Below are 21,824 nucleotides of genomic sequence, written 5' to 3' on the forward strand. Positions count from 1 at the left end.
GTTCTTACTATAGTAGTGTTTCTACAAGACTAGTGTTTCTACTATAGTAGTGTTCCTACTAGACTAGTGTTTCTACTATAGTAGTGTTCCTACTAGAAAAGTGTTCCTACTGTAGTAGTGTTTCTACTAGACTAGTGTTTCTACTCGACTAGTGTTTCTACTAGACTAGTGTTTCTACTAGACTAGTGTTTCTACTATAGTAGTGTTTCATCTAGACTAGTGTTCCTACTATAGTAGTGTTTCTACTAGACTAGTGTTTATATTATAGTAGTGTTTCTTCTAGACTAGTGTTTATACTATAGTAGTGTTCCTACTAGACTAGTGTTCTTACTATAGTAGTGTTTCTACAAGACTAGTGTTTCTCCTATAGTAGTGTTCCTACTAGACTAGTGTTTCTACTATAGTAGTGTTCCTACTAGAATAGTGTTCCTACTATAGTAGTGTTTCTACAAGGCTAGCGTTTCTACTATAGTAGTGTTCCTACTCGAATAGTGTTTCTACTAGACTAGTGTTTCTACTAGACTAGTGTTTCTACTATAGTGGTGTTTCTACTAGACTAGTGTTCCTACTATAGTAGTGTTTCTACTAGACTAGTGTTCCTACTAGAGTAGTGTTTCTACCAAACTAGTGTTTCTACTATAGTAGTGTTCCTACTAGACTAGTGTTCCTTCCAGACTAGTGTTTATACTATAGTAGTGTTTCTACTATAGTAGTATTTCTACTAGACTAGTGTTTCTACTATAGTAGTGTTTCTACTAGACTATTGTTTCTACTATAGTAGTGTTTCTACTAGACTAGTGTTCCTACTAGACTAGTGTTTCTACTATAGTAGTGTTCTTACTAGACTAGTGTTTCTACTAGACTAGTGTTTCTACTATAGTAGTGTTTCTACTAGACTAGTTTTTCTGCTATAGTAGTGTTTCTACTAGAAAAGTGTTTCTACTATAGTAGTGTGCCTACTAGACAAGTGTTTCTACTAGACAAGTGTTTCTACTATAGTAATGTTTCTACTATACTAGTGTTTCTACTATAGTAGTGTTTCTACTAGACTAATGTTCCTACTATAGTAGTGTTTCTACTAGACTAGTGTATCTACTAGAATAGTGTTTCTACTATAGTAGTGTTTCTACTAGACTAGTGTTTCTACTATATTAGTGTTTCTATTAGACTAGTGTTCCTTCTAGGCTAGTGTTTCTACTATAGTAGTGTTCCTACTAGGCTAGTGTTTCTACTAGACTAGTTATTCTACTAGACTAGTGTTTCTACTATAGTAGTGTTTCTACTATACTAGTGTTTCTACTAGACTAGTGTTTCTACTATAGTAGTGTTTCTACTAGACTAGTGTTTCTACTATAGTAGTGTTTCTACTATACTAGTGTTTCTACTATAGTAGTGTTTCTACTAGACTAGTGTTTCTACTATAGTAGTGTTCCTACTAGACTAGTGTTCCTTCTAGACTAGTGTTTATACTATAGTAGTGTTTCTACTATAGTAGTGTTTCTACTAGACTAGTGTTTCTACTATAGTAGTGTTTCTACTAGACTATTGTTTCTACTATAGTAGTGTTTCTACTAGACTAGTGTTCCTACTAGACTAGTGTTTCTACTATAGTAGTGTTCTTACTAGACTAGTGTTTCTACTATTGTAGTGTTTCTACTAGACTAGTGTCCCTACTGTAGTAGTGTTTCTACTAGACTAGTGCTCCTACTAGACTAGTGTTTCTTCTAGACTACTATTCCTACTAGAGTAGTGTTTCTATTAGACTACTGTTTCTACTATAGTAGTGTTTCTTCTAGACTAGTGTTTATACTATAGTAGTGTTCCTACTAGACTAGTGTTCTTACTATAGTAGTGTTTCTACAATACTAGTGTTTCTACTATAGTAGTTTTCCTACTAGACTAGTGTTTCTACTATAGTAGTGTTCCTACTAGAATAGTGTTCCTACTGTAGTAGTGTTTCTACTAGACTAGTGTTTCTACTCGACTAGTGTTTCTACTAGACTAGTGTTTCTACTAGATTAGTGTTTCTACTATAGTAGTGTTTCATCTAGACTAGTGTTCCTACTATAGTAGTGTTTCTACTAGACTAGTGTTTATATTATAGTAGTGTTTCTTCTAGACTAGTGTTTATACTATAGTAGTGTTCCTACTAGACTAGTGTTCTTACTATAGTAGTGTTTCTACAAGACTAGTGTTTCTACTATAGTAGTGTTCATACTAGACTAGTGTTTCTACTATAGTAGTGTTCCTACTAGAATAGAGTTCCTACTATAGTAGTGTTTCTACAAGGCTAGCGTTTCTACTATAGTAGTGTTCCTACTCGAATAGTGTTTCTACTAGACTAGTGTTTCTACTAGACTAGTGTTTCTACTATAGTGGTGTTTCTACTAGACTAGTGTTCCTACTATAGTAGTGTTTCTACTAGACTAGTGTTCCTACTAGAGTAGTGTTTCTACAAAACTAGTGTTTCTACTATAGTAGTGTTCCTACTAGACTAGTGTTCCTTCTAGACTAGTGTTTATACTATAGTAGTGTTTCTACTATAGTAGTGTTTCTACTAGACTAGTGTTTCTACTATAGTAGTGTTTCTACTAGACTATTGTTTCTACTATAGTAGTGTTTCTACTAGACTAGTGTTCCTACTAGACTAGTGTTTCTACTATAGTAGTGTTCTTACTAGACTAGTGTTTCTACTAGACTATTGTTTCTACTATAGTAGTGTTTCTACTAGACTAGTTTTTCTGCTATAGTAGTGTTTCTACTAGAAAAGTGTTTCTACTATAGTAGTGTGCCTACTAGACAAGTGTTTCTACTAGACAAGTGTTTCTACTATAGTTATGTTTCTACTATACTAGTGTTTCTACTATAGTAGTGTTTCTACTAGACTAATGTTCCTACTATAGTAGTGTTTCTACTAGACTAGTGTATCTACTAGAATAGTGTTTCTACTATAGTAGTGTTTCTACTAGACTAGTGTTTCTACTATATTAGTGTTTCTATTAGACTAGTGTTCCTTCTAGGCTAGTGTTTCTACTATAGTAGTGTTCCTACTAGGCTAGTGTTTCTACTAGACTAGTTATTCTACTAGACTAGTGTTTATACTATAGTAGTGTTTCTACTATACTAGTGTTTCTACTAGACTAGTGTTTCTACTATAGTAGTGTTTCTACTAGACTAGTGTTTCTACTATAGTAGTGTTTCTACTATACTAGTGTTTCTACTATAGTAGTGTTTCTACTAGACTAGTGTTTCTACTATAGTAGTGTTTCTACTATACTAGTGTTTCTACTAGACTAGTGTTTCTACTATAGTAGTGTTTCTACTAGACTAGTGTTTCTACTATAGTAGTGTTTCTACTATACTAGTGTTTCTACTATACTAGTGTTTCTACTAGACTAGTGTTTCTACTATAGTAGTGTTTCTACTATACTAGTGTTTCTACTAGACTAGTGTTTCTACTATTGTAGTATTTCTACTAGACTAGTGTTTCTACTATAGTAGTGTTTCTACTAGACTAGTGTTTCTACTATAGTAGTGTTTCTACTATAGTAGTGTTTCTACTAGAATAGTGTTTCTACTAGACTAGTGTTTCTACTATAGTAGTGTTTCTACTAGAATAGTGTTTCTACTATAGTAGTGTTTCTACTATAGTAGTGTTTCTACTAGACTAGTGTTCCTACTAGACTAGTGATTCTACTATAGTAGTGTTTCTACTAGACTAGTGTTTCTACTAGACGAGTGTTTCTACTATAGTAGTGTTCCTTCTAGACTAGTGTTTCTACTAGACTAGTGTTTCTACTATAGTAGTGTTTCTACTAGACTAGTGTTCCTACTATAGTAGTGTTTCTACTAGACTAGTGTTTCTACAATAGTAGTGTTTCTACTAGTCTATTGTTTCTACTAGACTAGTGTTTCTACTATAGTAGTGTTCCTACTAGACAAGTGTTTCTACTAGACTAGTGTTTCTACTATAGTAGTGTTCCTACTAGACTAGTGTTCCTACTAGACTAGTATTCCTACTACACCAGTTTTTCTACTATAGTAGTGTTTCTACTATAGTAGTGTTCCTTCTAGACAAGTGTTTGTACTATAGTAATGTTTCTACTATACTAGTGTTTCTACTATAGTAGTGTTTCTACTAGACTAATGTTCCTACTATAGTAGTGTTTCTACTAGACTAGTGTATCTACTAGAATAGTGTTTCTACTATAGTAGTGTTTCTACTAGACTAGTGTTTCTACTATATTAGTGTTTCTATTAGACTAGTGTTCCTTCTAGGCTAGTGTTTCTACTATAGTAGTGTTCCTACTAGGCTAGTGTTTCTACTAGACTAGTTATTCTACTAGACTAGTGTTTCTACTATAGTAGTGTTTCTACTATACTAGTGTTTCTACTAGACTAGTGTTTCTACTATAGTAGTGTTTCTACTAGACTAGTGTTTCTACTATAGTAGTGTTTCTACTATACTAGTGTTTCTACTATAGTAGTGTTTCTACTAGACTAGTGTTTCTACTATAGTAGTGTTTCTACTATACTAGTGTTTCTACTAGACTAGTGTTTCTACTATAGTAGTGTTTCTACTAGACTAGTGTTTCTACTATAGTAGTGTTTCTATTATACTAATGTTTCTACTATAGTAGTGTTTCTACTAGACTAGTGTTTCTACTATAGTAGTGTTTCTACTATAGTAGTGTTTCTACTATACTAGTGTTTCTACTAGACTAGTGTTTCTACTATTGTAGTATTTCTACTAGACTAGTGTTTCTACTATAGTAGTGTTTCTACTAGACTAGTGTTTCTACTATAGTAGTGTTTCTACTAGAATAGTGTTTCTACTAGACTAGTGTTTCTACTATAGTAGTGTTTCTACTAGAATAGTGTTTCTACTATAGTAGTGTTTCTACTATAGTAGTGTTTCTACTAGACTAGTGTTCCTACTAGACTAGTGATTCTACTATAGTAGTGTTTCTACTAGACTAGTGTTTCTACTAGACGAGTGTTTCTACTATAGTAGTGTTCCTTCTAGACTAGTGTTTCTACTAGACTAGTGTTTCTACTATAGTAGTGTTTCTACTAGACTAGTGTTCCTACTATAGAAGTGTTTCTACTAGACTAGTGTTTCTACTATAGTAGTGTTTCTACTAGTCTAGTGTTTCTACTAGACTAGTGTTTCTACTATAGTACTGTTCCTACTAGACAAGTGTTTCTACTAGACTAGTGTTTCTACTATAGTAGTGTTCCTACTAGACTAGTGTTCCTACTAGACTAGTATTCCTACTACACCAGTTTTTCTACTATAGTAGTGTTTCTACTATAGTAGTGTTCCTTCTAGACTAGTGTTTCTACTATATTAGTGTTTCTACTAGACTAGTGTTTCTACTATAGTAGTGTTTCTACTAGACTAGTGTTTTTACTATAGTAGTGTTTCTACTAGACTAGTGTTTCTACTAGACTCATGTTTCTACTATAGTTGTGTTCCTACTAGACTAGTGTTTCTACTAGACTAGTGTTTCTACTATAGTAGTGTTTCTACTATACTAGTGTTTCTACTATAGTAGTGTTTCTACTAGACTAGTGTTTCTACTATAGTTGTGTTTCTACTAGACTAGTGTTTCTACTAGACTAGTGTTCCTACTAGACTAGTGTTCCTACTAGACTAGTGTTTCTACTATACTAGTGTTTCTACTATAGTAGTGTTTCTACTAGACTAGTGTTCCTACTAGACTAGTGATTCTACTATAGTAGTGTTTCTACTAGACTAGTGTTTCTACTAGACGAGTGTTTCTACTTTAGTAGTGTTCCTTCTAGACTAGTGTTTCTACTAGACTAGTGTTTCTACTACAGTAGTGTTTCTACTATACTAGTGTTCCTACTATAGTAGTGTTTATACTAGACTAGTGTTTCTACTAGACTAGTGTTTCTACTGGACTAGTTTTCCTACTATAGTAGTGTTCCTACTAGACTTGTGTTTCTACTAGACTAGTGTTTCTACTATAGTAGTGTTTCTACTAGACTAGTGTTTCTACTATATTAGTGTTTCTATTAGACTAGTGTTCCTTCTAGGCTAGTGTTTCTACTATAGTAGTGTTCCTACTAGGCTAGTGTTTCTACTAGACTAGTTATTCTACTAGACTAGTGTTTCTACTATAGTAGTGTTTCTACTAGACTAGTTTTTCTGCTATAGTAGTGTTTCTACTAGAAAAGTGTTTCTACTATAGTAGTGTGCCTACTAGACAAGTGTTTCTACTAGACAAGTGTTTCTACTATAGTAATGTTTCTACTATACTAGTGTTTCTACTATAGTAGTGTTTCTACTAGACTAGTGTTTCTACTATAGTAGTGTTTCTACTATACTAGTGTTTCTACTATAGTAGTGTTTCTACTAGACTAGTGTTTCTACTATTGTAGTGTTTCTACTATACTAGTGTTTCTACTAGACTAGTGTTTCTACTATAGTAGTGTTTCTACTAGACTAGTGTTTCTACTATAGTAGTGTTTCTACTATACTAGTGTTTCTACTATAGTAGTGTTTCTACTAGACTAGTGTTTCTACTATTGTAGTGTTTCTACTATACTAGTGTTTCTACTAGACTAGTGTTTCTACTATAGTAGTGTTTCTACTAGACTAGTGTTTCTACTATAGTAGTGTTTCTACTATACTAGTGTTTCTACTATAGTAGTGTTTCTACTAGACTAGTGTTTCTACTATAGTAGTGTTTCTACTATACTAGTGTTTCTACTAGACTAGTGTTTCTACTATTGTAGTATTTCTACTAGACTAGTGTTTCTACTATAGTAGTGTTTCTACTAGACTAGTGTTTCTACTATAGTAGTGTTTCTACTAGAATAGTGTTTCTACTAGACTAGTGTTTCTACTATAGTTGTGTTTCTACTAGACTAGTGTTTCTACTAGACTAGTGTTCCTACTATAGTAGTGTTTCTACTAGACTAGTGTTCCTACTAGACTAGTGTTCCTACTAGACTAGTGTTTCTACTATACTAGTGTTTCTACTATAGTAGTGTTTCTACTAGACTAGTGTTCCTACTAGACTAGTGATTCTACTATAGTAGTGTTTCTACTAGACTAGTGTTTCTACTAGACGAGTGTTTCTACTTTAGTAGTGTTCCTTCTAGACTAGTGTTTCTACTAGACTAGTGTTTCTACTACAGTAGTGTTTCTACTATACTAGTGTTCCTACTATAGTAGTGTTTATACTAGACTAGTGTTTCTACTAGACTAGTGTTTCTACTGGACTAGTTTTCCTACTATAGTAGTGTTCCTACTAGACTTGTGTTTCTACTAGACTAGTGTTTCTACTATAGTAGTGTTTCTACTAGACTAGTGTTTCTACTATATTAGTGTTTCTATTAGACTAGTGTTCCTTCTAGGCTAGTGTTTCTACTATAGTAGTGTTCCTACTAGGCTAGTGTTTCTACTAGACTAGTTATTCTACTAGACTAGTGTTTCTACTATAGTAGTGTTTCTACTAGACTAGTTTTTCTGCTATAGTAGTGTTTCTACTAGAAAAGTGTTTCTACTATAGTAGTGTGCCTACTAGACAAGTGTTTCTACTAGACAAGTGTTTCTACTATAGTAATGTTTCTACTATACTAGTGTTTCTACTATAGTAGTGTTTCTACTAGACTAATGTTCCTACTATAGTAGTGTTTCTACTAGACTAGTGTATCTACTAGAATAGTGTTTCTACTATAGTAGTGTTTCTAGTAGACTAGTGTTTCTACTATATTAGTGTTTCTATTAGACTAGTGTTCCTTCTAGGCTAGTGTTTCTACTATAGTAGTGTTCCTACTAGGCTAGTGTTTCTACTAGACTAGTTATTCTACTAGACTAGTGTTTATACTATAGTAGTGTTTCTACTATACTAGTGTTTCTACTAGACTAGTGTTTCTACTATAGTAGTGTTTCTACTAGACTAGTGTTTCTACTATAGTAGTGTTTCTACTATACTAGTGTTTCTACTATAGTAGTGTTTCTACTAGACTAGTGTTTCTACTATAGTAGTGTTTCTACTATACTAGTGTTTCTACTAGACTAGTGTTTCTACTATAGTAGTGTTTCTACTAGACTAGTGTTTCTACTATAGTAGTGTTTCTACTATACTAGTGTTTCTACTATAGTAGTGTTTCTACTAGACTAGTGTTTCTACTATAGTAGTGTTTCTACTATACTAGTGTTTCTACTAGACTAGTGTTTCTACTATTGTAGTATTTCTACTAGACTAGTGTTTCTACTATAGTAGTGTTTCTACTAGACTAGTGTTTCTACTATAGTAGTGTTTCTACTAGAATAGTGTTTCTACTAGACTAGTGTTTCTACTATAGTAGTGTTTCTACTAGAATAGTGTTTCTACTATAGTAGTGTTTCTACTATAGTAGTGTTTCTACTAGACTAGTGTTCCTACTAGACTAGTGATTCTACTATAGTAGTGTTTCTACTAGACTAGTGTTTCTACTAGACGAGTGTTTCTACTATAGTAGTGTTCCTTCTAGACTAGTGTTTCTACTAGACTAGTGTTTCTACTATAGTAGTGTTTCTACTAGACTAGTGTTCCTACTATAGTAGTGTTTCTACTAGACTAGTGTTTCTACTATAGTAGTGTTTCTACTAGTCTAGTGTTTCTACTATAGTAGTGTTCCTACTAGACAAGTGTTTCTACTAGACTAGTGTTTCTACTATAGTAGTGTTCCTACTAGACTAGTGTTCCTACTAGACTAGTTTTCCTACTACACCAGTTTTTCTACTATAGTAGTGTTTCTACTATAGTAGTGTTCCTTCTAGACAAGTGTTTCTACTATAGTAATGTTTCTACTATACTAGTGTTTCTACTATAGTAGTGTTTCTACTAGACTAATGTTCCTACTATAGTAGTGTTTCTACTAGACTAGTGTATCTACTAGAATAGTGTTTCTACTATAGTAGTGTTTCTACTAGACTAGTGTTTCTACTATATTAGTGTTTCTATTAGACTAGTGTTCCTTCTAGGCTAGTGTTTCTACTATAGTAGTGTTCCTACTAGGCTAGTGTTTCTACTAGACTAGTTATTCTACTAGACTAGTGTTTCTACTATAGTAGTGTTTCTACTATACTAGTGTTTCTACTAGACTAGTGTTTCTACTATAGTAGTGTTTCTACTAGACTAGTGTTTCTACTATAGTAGTGTTTCTACTATACTAGTGTTTCTACTATAGTAGTGTTTCTACTAGACTAGTGTTTCTACTATAGTAGTGTTTCTACTATACTAGTGTTTCTACTAGACTAGTGTTTCTACTATAGTAGTGTTTCTACTAGACTAGTGTTTCTACTATAGTAGTGTTTCTACTATACTAGTGTTTCTACTATAGTAGTGTTTCTACTAGACTAGTGTTTCTACTATAGTAGTGTTTCTACTATACTAGTGTTTCTACTACACTAGTGTTTCTACTATTGTAGTATTTCTACTAGACTAGTGTTTCTACTATAGTAGTGTTTCTACTAGACTAGTGTTTCTACTATAGTAGTGTTTTTACTAGAATAGTGTTTCTACTAGACTAGTGTTTCTACTATAGTAGTGTTTCTACTAGAATAGTGTTTCTACTATAGTAGTGTTTCTACTATGGTAGTGTTTCTACTAGACTAGTGTTCCTACTAGACTAGTGATTCTACTATAGTAGTGTTTCTACTAGACTAGTGTTTCTACTAGACGAGTGTTTCTACCATAGTAGTGTTCCTTCTAGACTAGTGTTTCTACTAGACTAGTGTTTCTACTATAGTAGTGTTTCTACTAGACTAGTGTTCCTACTATAGTAGTGTTTCTACTAGACTAGTGTTTCTACTATAGTAGTGTTTCTACTAGTCTAGTGTTTCTACTAGACTAGTGTTTCTACTATAGTAGTGTTCCTACTAGACAAGTGTTTCTACTAGACTAGTGTTTCTACTATAGTAGTGTTCCTACTAGACTAGTGTTCCTACTAGACTAGTATTCCTACTACACCAGTTTTTCTACTATAGTAGTGTTTCTACTATATTAGTGTTTCTACTAGACTAGTGTTTCTACTATTGTAGTGTTTCTACTATACTAGTGTTTCTACTAGACTAGTGTTTCTACTATAGTAGTGTTTCTACTAGACTAGTGTTTCTACTATAGTAGTGTTTCTACTATACTAGTGTTTCTACTATAGTAGTGTTTCTACTAGACTAGTGTTTCTACTATAGTAGTGTTTCTACTATACTAGTGTTTCTACTAGACTAGTGTTTCTACTATTGTAGTATTTCTACTAGACTAGTGTTTCTACTATAGTAGTGTTTCTACTAGACTAGTGTTTCTACTATAGTAGTGTTTCTACTAGAATAGTGTTTCTACTAGACTAGTGTTTCTACTATAGTTGTGTTTCTACTAGACTAGTGTTTCTACTAGACTAGTGTTCCTACTATAGTAGTGTTTCTACTAGACTAGTGTTCCTACTAGACTAGTGTTCCTACTAGACTAGTGTTTCTACTATACTAGTGTTTCTACTATAGTAGTGTTTCTACTAGACTAGTGTTCCTACTAGACTAGTGATTCTACTATAGTAGTGTTTCTACTAGACTAGTGTTTCTACTAGACGAGTGTTTCTACTTTAGTAGTGTTCCTTCTAGACTAGTGTTTCTACTAGACTAGTGTTTCTACTACAGTAGTGTTTCTACTATACTAGTGTTCCTACTATAGTAGTGTTTATACTAGACTAGTGTTTCTACTAGACTAGTGTTTCTACTGGACTAGTTTTCCTACTATAGTAGTGTTCCTACTAGACTTGTGTTTCTACTAGACTAGTGTTTCTACTATAGTAGTGTTTCTACTAGACTAGTGTTTCTACTATATTAGTGTTTCTATTAGACTAGTGTTCCTTCTAGGCTAGTGTTTCTACTATAGTAGTGTTCCTACTAGGCTAGTGTTTCTACTAGACTAGTTATTCTACTAGACTAGTGTTTCTACTATAGTAGTGTTTCTACTAGACTAGTTTTTCTGCTATAGTAGTGTTTCTACTAGAAAAGTGTTTCTACTATAGTAGTGTGCCTACTAGACAAGTGTTTCTACTAGACAAGTGTTTCTACTATAGTAATGTTTCTACTATACTAGTGTTTCTACTATAGTAGTGTTTCTACTAGACTAATGTTCCTACTATAGTAGTGTTTCTACTAGACTAGTGTATCTACTAGAATAGTGTTTCTACTATAGTAGTGTTTCTAGTAGACTAGTGTTTCTACTATATTAGTGTTTCTATTAGACTAGTGTTCCTTCTAGGCTAGTGTTTCTACTATAGTAGTGTTCCTACTAGGCTAGTGTTTCTACTAGACTAGTTATTCTACTAGACTAGTGTTTATACTATAGTAGTGTTTCTACTATACTAGTGTTTCTACTAGACTAGTGTTTCTACTATAGTAGTGTTTCTACTAGACTAGTGTTTCTACTATAGTAGTGTTTCTACTATACTAGTGTTTCTACTATAGTAGTGTTTCTACTAGACTAGTGTTTCTACTATAGTAGTGTTTCTACTATACTAGTGTTTCTACTAGACTAGTGTTTCTACTATAGTAGTGTTTCTACTAGACTAGTGTTTCTACTATAGTAGTGTTTCTACTATACTAGTGTTTCTACTATAGTAGTGTTTCTACTAGACTAGTGTTTCTACTATAGTAGTGTTTCTACTATACTAGTGTTTCTACTAGACTAGTGTTTCTACTATTGTAGTATTTCTACTAGACTAGTGTTTCTACTATAGTAGTGTTTCTACTAGACTAGTGTTTCTACTATAGTAGTGTTTCTACTAGAATAGTGTTTCTACTAGACTAGTGTTTCTACTATAGTAGTGTTTCTACTAGAATAGTGTTTCTACTATAGTAGTGTTTCTACTATAGTAGTGTTTCTACTAGACTAGTGTTCCTACTAGACTAGTGATTCTACTATAGTAGTGTTTCTACTAGACTAGTGTTTCTACTAGACGAGTGTTTCTACTATAGTAGTGTTCCTTCTAGACTAGTGTTTCTACTAGACTAGTGTTTCTACTATAGTAGTGTTTCTACTAGACTAGTGTTCCTACTATAGTAGTGTTTCTACTAGACTAGTGTTTCTACTATAGTAGTGTTTCTACTAGTCTAGTGTTTCTACTATAGTAGTGTTCCTACTAGACAAGTGTTTCTACTAGACTAGTGTTTCTACTATAGTAGTGTTCCTACTAGACTAGTGTTCCTACTAGACTAGTTTTCCTACTACACCAGTTTTTCTACTATAGTAGTGTTTCTACTATAGTAGTGTTCCTTCTAGACAAGTGTTTCTACTATAGTAATGTTTCTACTATACTAGTGTTTCTACTATAGTAGTGTTTCTACTAGACTAATGTTCCTACTATAGTAGTGTTTCTACTAGACTAGTGTATCTACTAGAATAGTGTTTCTACTATAGTAGTGTTTCTACTAGACTAGTGTTTCTACTATATTAGTGTTTCTATTAGACTAGTGTTCCTTCTAGGCTAGTGTTTCTACTATAGTAGTGTTCCTACTAGGCTAGTGTTTCTACTAGACTAGTTATTCTACTAGACTAGTGTTTCTACTATAGTAGTGTTTCTACTATACTAGTGTTTCTACTAGACTAGTGTTTCTACTATAGTAGTGTTTCTACTAGACTAGTGTTTCTACTATAGTAGTGTTTCTACTATACTAGTGTTTCTACTATAGTAGTGTTTCTACTAGACTAGTGTTTCTACTATAGTAGTGTTTCTACTATACTAGTGTTTCTACTAGACTAGTGTTTCTACTATAGTAGTGTTTCTACTAGACTAGTGTTTCTACTATAGTAGTGTTTCTACTATACTAGTGTTTCTACTATAGTAGTGTTTCTACTAGACTAGTGTTTCTACTATAGTAGTGTTTCTACTATACTAGTGTTTCTACTACACTAGTGTTTCTACTATTGTAGTATTTCTACTAGACTAGTGTTTCTACTATAGTAGTGTTTCTACTAGACTAGTGTTTCTACTATAGTAGTGTTTTTACTAGAATAGTGTTTCTACTAGACTAGTGTTTCTACTATAGTAGTGTTTCTACTAGAATAGTGTTTCTACTATAGTAGTGTTTCTACTATGGTAGTGTTTCTACTAGACTAGTGTTCCTACTAGACTAGTGATTCTACTATAGTAGTGTTTCTACTAGACTAGTGTTTCTACTAGACGAGTGTTTCTACCATAGTAGTGTTCCTTCTAGACTAGTGTTTCTACTAGACTAGTGTTTCTACTATAGTAGTGTTTCTACTAGACTAGTGTTCCTACTATAGTAGTGTTTCTACTAGACTAGTGTTTCTACTATAGTAGTGTTTCTACTAGTCTAGTGTTTCTACTAGACTAGTGTTTCTACTATAGTAGTGTTCCTACTAGACAAGTGTTTCTACTAGACTAGTGTTTCTACTATAGTAGTGTTCCTACTAGACTAGTGTTCCTACTAGACTAGTATTCCTACTACACCAGTTTTTCTACTATAGTAGTGTTTCTACTATATTAGTGTTTCTACTAGACTAGTGTTTCTACTATAGTAGTGTTTCTACTAGACTAGTGTTTTTACTATAGTAGTGTTTCTACTAGACTAGTGTTTCTACTAGACTCATGTTTCTACTATAGTTGTGTTCCTACTAGACTAGTGTTTCTACTAGACTAGTGTTTCTACTATAGTAGTGTTTCTACTATACTAGTGTTTCTACTATAGTAGTGTTTCTACTAGACTAGTGTTTCTACTATAGTTGTGTTTCTACTTGACTAGTGTTTCTACTAGACTAGTGTTCCTACTATAGTAGTGTTTCTACTAGACTAGTGTTCCTACTAGACTAGTGTTCCTACTAGACTAGTGTTTCTACTATACTAGTGTTTCTACTATAGTAGTGTTTCTACTAGACTAGTGTTCCTACTAGACTAGTGATTCTACTATAGTAGTGTTTCTACTAGACTAGTGTTTCTACTAGTCGAGTGTTTCTACTTTAGTAGTGTTCCTTCTAGACTAGTGTTTCTACTAGACTAGTGTTTCTACTACAGTAGTGTTTCTACTAGACTAGTGTTCCTACTATAGTAGTGTTTATACTAGACTAGTGTTTCTACTGTAGTAGTGTTTCTACTGGACTAGTTTTCCTACTATAGTAGTGTTCCTACTAGACTTGTGTTTCTACTAGACTAGTGTTTCTACTAGACTAGTGTTTCTACTATAGTAGTGTTCCTACTAGACTAGTGTTCCTACTATAGTAGTGTTTCTACTAGACTAGTGTTTCTACTATAGTAGTGTTTCTACTAGACTAGTGTTCCTACTAGACTAGTATTCCTACTAGACCAGTTTTTCTACTATATTAGTGTTTCTACTATAGTAGTGTTCCTTCTAGACTAGTGTTTCTACTATATTAGTGTTTCTATTAGACTAGTGTTTCTACTATAGTAGTGTTTCTACTAGACTAGTGTTTTTACTATAGTAGTGTTTCTACTAGACTAGTGTTTCTACTAGACTCGTGTTTCTACTATAGTTGTGTTCCTACTAGACTAGTGTTTCTACTATAGTAGTGTTTCTACTATACTAGTGTTTCTACTATAGTAGTGTTTCTACTAGACTAGTGTTTCTACTATAGTTGTGTTTCTACTAGACTAGTGTTTCTACTAGACTAGTGTTCCTACTAGACTAGTGTTCCTACTAGACTAGTGTTTCTACTATACTAGTGTTTCTACTATAGTAGTGTTTCTACTATACTAGTGTTCCTACTATAGTAGTGTTTATACTAGACTAGTGTTTCTACTATAGTAGTGTTTCTTCTAGACTAGTGTTTCTACAATAGTATTGTAGTGTTCCTACTAGACTAGTGTTACTACTATAGAAGTATTTCTACAAGACTAGTGTTTCTACTATAGTAGTGTTCCTACTAGACTAATGTTTCTACTAGACTAGTGTTCCTACTATAGTAGTGTTCCTACTAAACTAGTGTTTCTACTAGACTAGTGTTTCTACTATAGTAGTGTTTCTACTAGACTAGTGTTCCTACTATAGTAGTGTTTCTACAAGACTAGTGTTTCTACTATAGTAGTGTTCCTACTAGACTAATGTTTCTACTAGACTAGTGTTCCTACTATAGTAGTGTTCCTACTAAACTAGTGTTTCTACTAGACTAGTGTTTCTACTATAGTAGTGTTTCTACTAGACTAGTGTTTCTACTAGACGAGTGTTTCTACTATAGTAGTGTTTCTACTAGACTAGTGTTCCTACTATAGTAGTGTTTCTACAAGGCTAGCGTTTCTACTATAGTAATGTTCCTACTAGACTAGTGTTTCTACTAGACTAGTGTTTCTACTATAGTAGTGTTTCCACTAGACTAGTTTTTCTACTATAGTAGTGTTTCTACTAGAGTAGTGTTTCTACTAGAAAGGTGTTTCTACTATAGTAGTGTTTCTACTATACTAGTGTTTCTACTATAGTAGTGTTTCTACTAGACTAGTGTTCCTACTATAGTAGTGTTTCTACTAGACTAGTGTTTCTACTATAGTAGTGTTTCTACTAGTCTAGTGTTTCTACTAGACTAGTGTTTCTACTATAGTAGTGTTCCTACTATAGTAGTGTTCCTACTAGACTAGTGTTCCTACTATAGTAGTGTTTTTACAAGACTAGTGTTTCTACTATAGTAGTGTTCCTACTAGACTAGTGTTTATACTAGACTAGTGTTCCTACTATAGTAGTATTCCTACTAGACTAGTGTTTCTACTAGACTAGTGTTTCTACTATAGTAGTGTTCCTACTAGACTAGTGTTCCTACTATAGTAGTGTTTCTACAAGACTAGTGTTTCTACTATAGTAGTGTTCCTACTAGACTAGTGTTCCTTCTAGGCTAGTGTTTCTACTATAGTAGTGTTTCTACTAGACTAGTGTTCCTACTAGACTAGTGTTTCTACAAGACTAGTGTTTCTACTATAGTAGTGTTCCTACTTGACTAGTGTTCCTTCTAGGCTAGTGTTTCTACTATAGTAGTGTTTCTACTAGACTAGTGTTCCTACTAGACTAGTGTTTCTACTAGACTAGTGTTTCTACTATAGTAGTGTTTCTACTATAGTAGTGTTTCTACTAGATTAGTGTTTCTACTATAGTAGTGTTTCTACTAGACTAGTGTTCCTACTAGGCTAGTGTTTCTACTAGACTAGTGTTTCTACTAGACAAGTGTTCCTACTAGACTAGTGTTTCTACTATAGTAGTGTTTCTACTAGACTAGTGTTTCTACTATAGTAGTGTTTCTACTAGACTAGTGTTTCTACTAGACAAATGTTTCTACTATAGTAGTGTTTCTACTAGTCTAGTGTTCCTACTAGACTAGTGTTTCTACTATAGTAGTGTTTCTACTATACTAGTGTTTCTACTTTAGTAGTGTTTCTACTAGACTAGTGTTTCTACTAGACTAGTGTTTCTACTAGACAATTGTTCCTACTAGACTAGTGTTTCTACTATATTAGTGTTTCCACTCGACTAGTGTTCCTACTATAGTAGTGTTTCTACAAGACTAGTGTTTCTACTATAGTAGTGTTCCTACTAGACTATTGTTTCTACTATACTAGTGTTCCTACTAGACTAGTGTTTCTAATAGACTAGTGTTCCTACTAGGCTAGTGTTTCTACTATAGTAGTGTTTCTACTAGACTAGTGTTCCTACTAGACTCGTGTATCTACTAGAATAGTGTTTCTACTATAGTAGTGTTTCTACTAGACTAGTGTTTCTACTATAGTAGTGTTTCTATTAGACTAGTGTTCCTACTAGGCTAGTGTTTCTACTATAGTAGTGTTCCTACTAGACTAGTGTTTCTACTAGACTAGTTATTCTACTAGACTAGTGTTTCTACTATAGTAGTGTTTCCACTATACTAGTGTTTCTACTAGACTAGTGTTTCTACTATAGTAGTGTTTCTACTAGACTAGTGTTTCTACTATAGTACTGTTTCTACTAGACTAGTGTTTCTACTATAGCAGTGTTTCTACTAGACTAGTGTTTCTACTATAGTAGTGTTTCTACTATACTAGTGTTTCTACTAGACTAGTGTTTCTACTATTGTAGTATTTCTACTACACTAGTGTTTCAACTATAGTAGTGTTTCTACTAGACTAGTGTTTCTACTATAGTAGTGTTTCTACTAGACTAGTGTTTCTACTATAGTAGTGTTTCTACTATAGTAGTGTTTCTACTAGACTAGTGTTCCTACTAGACTAGTGATTCTACTATAGTAGTGTTTCTACTAGACTAGTGTTTCTACTAGACGAGTGTTTCTACTTTAGTAGTGTTCCTTCTAGACTAGTGTTTCTACTAGACTAGTGTTTCTACTACAGTAGTGTTTCTACTATACTAGTGTTTCTACTATAGTAGTGTTTCTACTAGACTAGTGTTCCTACTATAGTAGTGTTTCTACTAGACTAGTGTTTCTACTATAGTAGTGTTTCTACTGTCTAGGGTTTCTATTAGACTATTGTTTCTACTATTGTAGTGTTCCTACTAGACTAGTATCTACTACAGTAGTGTTTCTACTAGACTAGTGTTCCTACTAGACAAGTGTTTCTACTAGACTAGTGTTTCTACTATAGTAGTGTTCCTACTAGACTAGTGTTCCTACTAGACTAGTATTCCTACTAGCCCAGTTTTTCTACTATAGTAGTGTTTCTACTATAGTAGTGTTCCTTCTAGACTAGTGTTTCTACTATAGTAGTGTTCCTACTAGACTAGTGTTTCTACTATATTAGTGTTTCTACTAGACTAGTGTTTCTACTATAGTAGTGTTTCTACTAGACTAGTGTTTTTACTATAGTAGTGTTTCTACTAGACTAGTGTTTCTACTAGACTCGTGTTTCTACTGTAGTTGTGTTCCTACTAGAAAAGTGTTTCTACTAGACTAGTGTTTCTACTAGACTAGTGTTTCTACTATAGTAGTGTTTCTACTATACTAGTGTTTCTACTATAGTAGTGTTTCTACTAGACTAGTGTTTCTACTATAGTAGTGTTTCTACTAGACTAGTGTTTCTACTAGACTAGTGTTCCTACTATATTAGTGTTTCTACTAGACTAGTTTTTCTACTATAGTAGTGTTTCTACTAGACTAGTTATCCTACTAGGCTAGTGTTTCTACTAGACTAGTGTTTCTACTAGACTAGTGTTCCTACTAGACTAGTGTTTCTACTAGACTAGTGTTTCTACTATAGTAGTGTTTCTACTAGACTAGTGTTTCTACTATAGTAGTGTTTCTACTAGACTAGTGTTTCTACTAGACGAATGTTTCTACTATAGTAGTGTTTCTATTAGACTAGTGTTCCTACTAGGCTAGTGTTTCTACTATTGTAGTGTTCCTACTAGACTAGTGTTTCTACTAGACTAGTGTTACTACTATAGTAGTGTTTCTACTATACTAGTGTTTCTACTAGACTAGTGTTTCTACTATAGTAGTGTTTCTACTAGACTAGTGTTTCTACTATAGTAGTGTTTCTACTAGACTAATGTTTCTACTATAGTAGTGTTTCTACTAGACTAGTGTTTCTACTATAGTAGTGTTTCTACTATACTAGTGTTTCTACTAGACTAGTGTTTCTACTAGACTAGTGTTTCTACTATAGTAGTGTTTCTACTAGACTAGTGTTTCTACTATAGTAGTGTTTATACTATACTAGTGTTTATACTATAGTAGTGTTTATCCTAGACTAGTGTTCCTACTATAGTAGTGTTTCTAATAGACTAGTGTTTCTACTATAGTAGTGTTTATCCTAGACTAGTGTTCCTACTATAGTAGTGTTTCTACTAGACTAGTGTTTCTACTATAGTAGTGTTTCTACTAGTCTAGTGTTTCTACTAGACTAGTGTTTCTACTATAGTAGTGTTTCTACTATTGTAGTTTCCTACTAGACTAGTTTTTCTACTACAGTAGTGTTTCTACTAGACTAGTGTTCCTACTAGACAAGTGTTTCTACTAGACTAGTGTTTCTACTATAGTAGTGTTTCTACTAGACTCGTGTTTCTACTAGACTAGTGTTCCTACTATACTAGTGTTCCTACTAGACTAGTATTCCTACTAGACCAGTTTTTCTACTATAGTAGTGTTTCTACTATAGTAGTGTTCCTTCTAGACTATTGTTTCTACAATAGTAGTGTTCCTACTACGCTAGTGTTTGTACTATAGTGGTGTTTTTACTAGACTAGTGTATCTACTAGACTAGTGTTTCTACTATAGTAGTGTTTCTACTAGACTAGTGTTTCTACTATAGTAGTGTTTCTACTAGACTAGTGTTTTTACTATAGTAGTGTTTCTACTAGACTAGTGTTTCTACTAGACTCGTGTTTCTACTATAGTTGTGTTCCTACTCGACTAGTGTTTCTACTAGACTAGTGTTTCTACTAGACTAGTGTTTCTACTATAGTAGTGTTTCTACTATACTAGTGTTTCTACTATAGTAGTGTTTCTACTATAGTAGTGTTTCTACTAGACTAGTGTTTCTACTATAGTAGTGTTTCTACTATAGTAGTGTTTCTACTAGACTAGTGTTTCTACTAGACGAGTGTTTCTACTATAGTAGTGTTTCTACTATACTAGTGTTTATACTATAGTAGTGTTTCTCCTAGACTAGTGTTCCTACTATAGTAGTGTTTCTACTAGACTAGTGTTTCTACTATAGTAGTGTTTCTACTAGTCTAGTGTTTCTACTATAGTAGTGTTTCTACTAGTCTAGTGTTTCTACTAGACTAGTGTTTCTACTATTGTAGTTTCCTACTAGACTAGATTTTCTACTACAGTAGTGTTTCTACTAGACTAGTGTTCCTACTAGACAAGTGTTTCTACTAGACTAGTGTTTCTACTATAGTAGTGTTTCTACTAGACTCGTGTTTCTACTAGACTAGTGTTCCTACTAGACTAGTGTTCCTACTAGACTAGTATTCCTACTAGACCAGTTTTTCTACTATAGTAGTGATTCTACTATAGTAGTGTTCCTTCTAGACTAGTGTTTCTACTATAGTAGTGTTCCTACTAGGCTAGTGTTTCTACTATAGTAGTGTTTTTACTAGACTAGTGTATCTACTAGACTAGTGTTTCTACTATAGTAGTGTTTCTACTAGACTAGTGTTTCTACTATGGTAGTGTTTCTACTAGACTAGTTTTTTTCACTATAGTAGTTTTTCTACTAGACTAGTGTTTCTACTAAACTCGTTTTTCTACTATAGTTGTGTTCCTACTAGACTAGTGTTTCTACTAGACTAGTGTTTCTACTAGACTAGTGTTTCTACTATAGTAGTGTTTCTACTATACTAGTGTTTCTACTATAGTAGTGTTTCTACTATAGTAGTGTTTCTACTAGACTAGTGTTTCTACTATAGTAGTGTTTCTACTATAGTAGTGTTTCTACTAGACTAGTGTTTCTACTAGACGAGTGTTTCTACTATAGTAGTGTTTCTACTATACTAGTGTTTATACTATAGTAGTGTTTCTCCTAGACTGGTGTTCCTACTATAGTAGTGTTTCTACTAGACTAGTGTTTCTACTATAGTAGTGTTTCTACTAGTCTAGTGTTTCTACTATAGTAGTGTTTCTACTAGTCTAGTGTTTCTACTAGACTAGTGTTTCTACTATTGTAGTTTCCTACTAGACTAGATTTTCTACTACAGTAGTGTTTCTACTAGACTAGTGTTCCTACTAGACAAGTGTTTCTACTAGACTAGTGTTTCTACTATAGTAGTGTTTCTACTAGACTCGTGTTTCTACTAGACTAGTGTTCCTACTAGACTAGTGTTCCTACTAGACTAGTATTCCTACTAGACCAGTTTTTCTACTATAGTAGTGATTCTACTATAGTAGTGTTCCTTCTAGGCTAGTGTTTCTACTATAGTAGTGTTTTTACTAGACTAGTGTATCTACTAGACTAGTGTTTCTACTATAGTAGTGTTTCTACTAGACTAGTGTTTCTACTATAGTAGTGTTTCTACTAGACTAGTTTTTTTCACTATAGTAGTTTTTCTACTAGACTAGTGTTTCTACTAAACTCGTTTTCTACTATAGTTGTGTTCCTACTAGACTAGTGTTTCTACTAGACTAGTGTTTCTACTAGACTAGTGTTTCTACTATACTAGTGTTTCTACTATAGTAGTGTTTCTACTAGACTAGTCTTTCTAGTATAGTAGTGTTTCTACTAGACTAGTGTTTCTACTAGATTAGTGTTCCTACTATAGTAGTGTTTCTACTAGACTAGTATTCCTACTAGACTAGTGTTCCTTCAAGACTAGTGTTTCTACTAGACTAGTGTTTCTACTATAGTATTGTTTCTACTATACTAGTGTTTCTACTATACTAGTGTTTCTACTATATTAGTGTTTCTACTAGATTAGTGTTTCTACTATAGTAGTGTTTCTACTAGACTAGTGTTTCTACTATAGTAGTGTTTCTACTAGACTAGTGTTCCTACTAGACTAGTGTTTCTACTATAGTAATGTTTCTACTAGACTAGTGTTTCTACTATAGTAGTGTTTCTACTAGACTAGTGTTCCTACTATAGTAGTGTTTCTACTAGACTAGTGTTCTACTATAGTAGTGTTTCTACTAGACTAGTGTTTCTACTAGACTAGTGTTCCTACTATAGTAGTGTTTCTACTAGACTAGTGTTCCTACTAGACTAGTGTTTCTACTAGACTAGTGTTTCTACTATAGTAGTTTTTCTACTAGACTAGTGTTCCTACTATAGTAGTGTTTCTACTAGACTAGTGTTTCTACTATAGTAGTGTTTTTGCTAGACTATTGTTTCTACTATAGTAGTGTTTCTACTAGACT

This window comes from Coregonus lavaretus (assembly GCF_964263955.1).
Source record: "Coregonus lavaretus genome assembly, chromosome: 3".
In the NCBI taxonomy this organism is placed as follows: Eukaryota; Metazoa; Chordata; class Actinopteri; order Salmoniformes; family Salmonidae; genus Coregonus; species Coregonus lavaretus.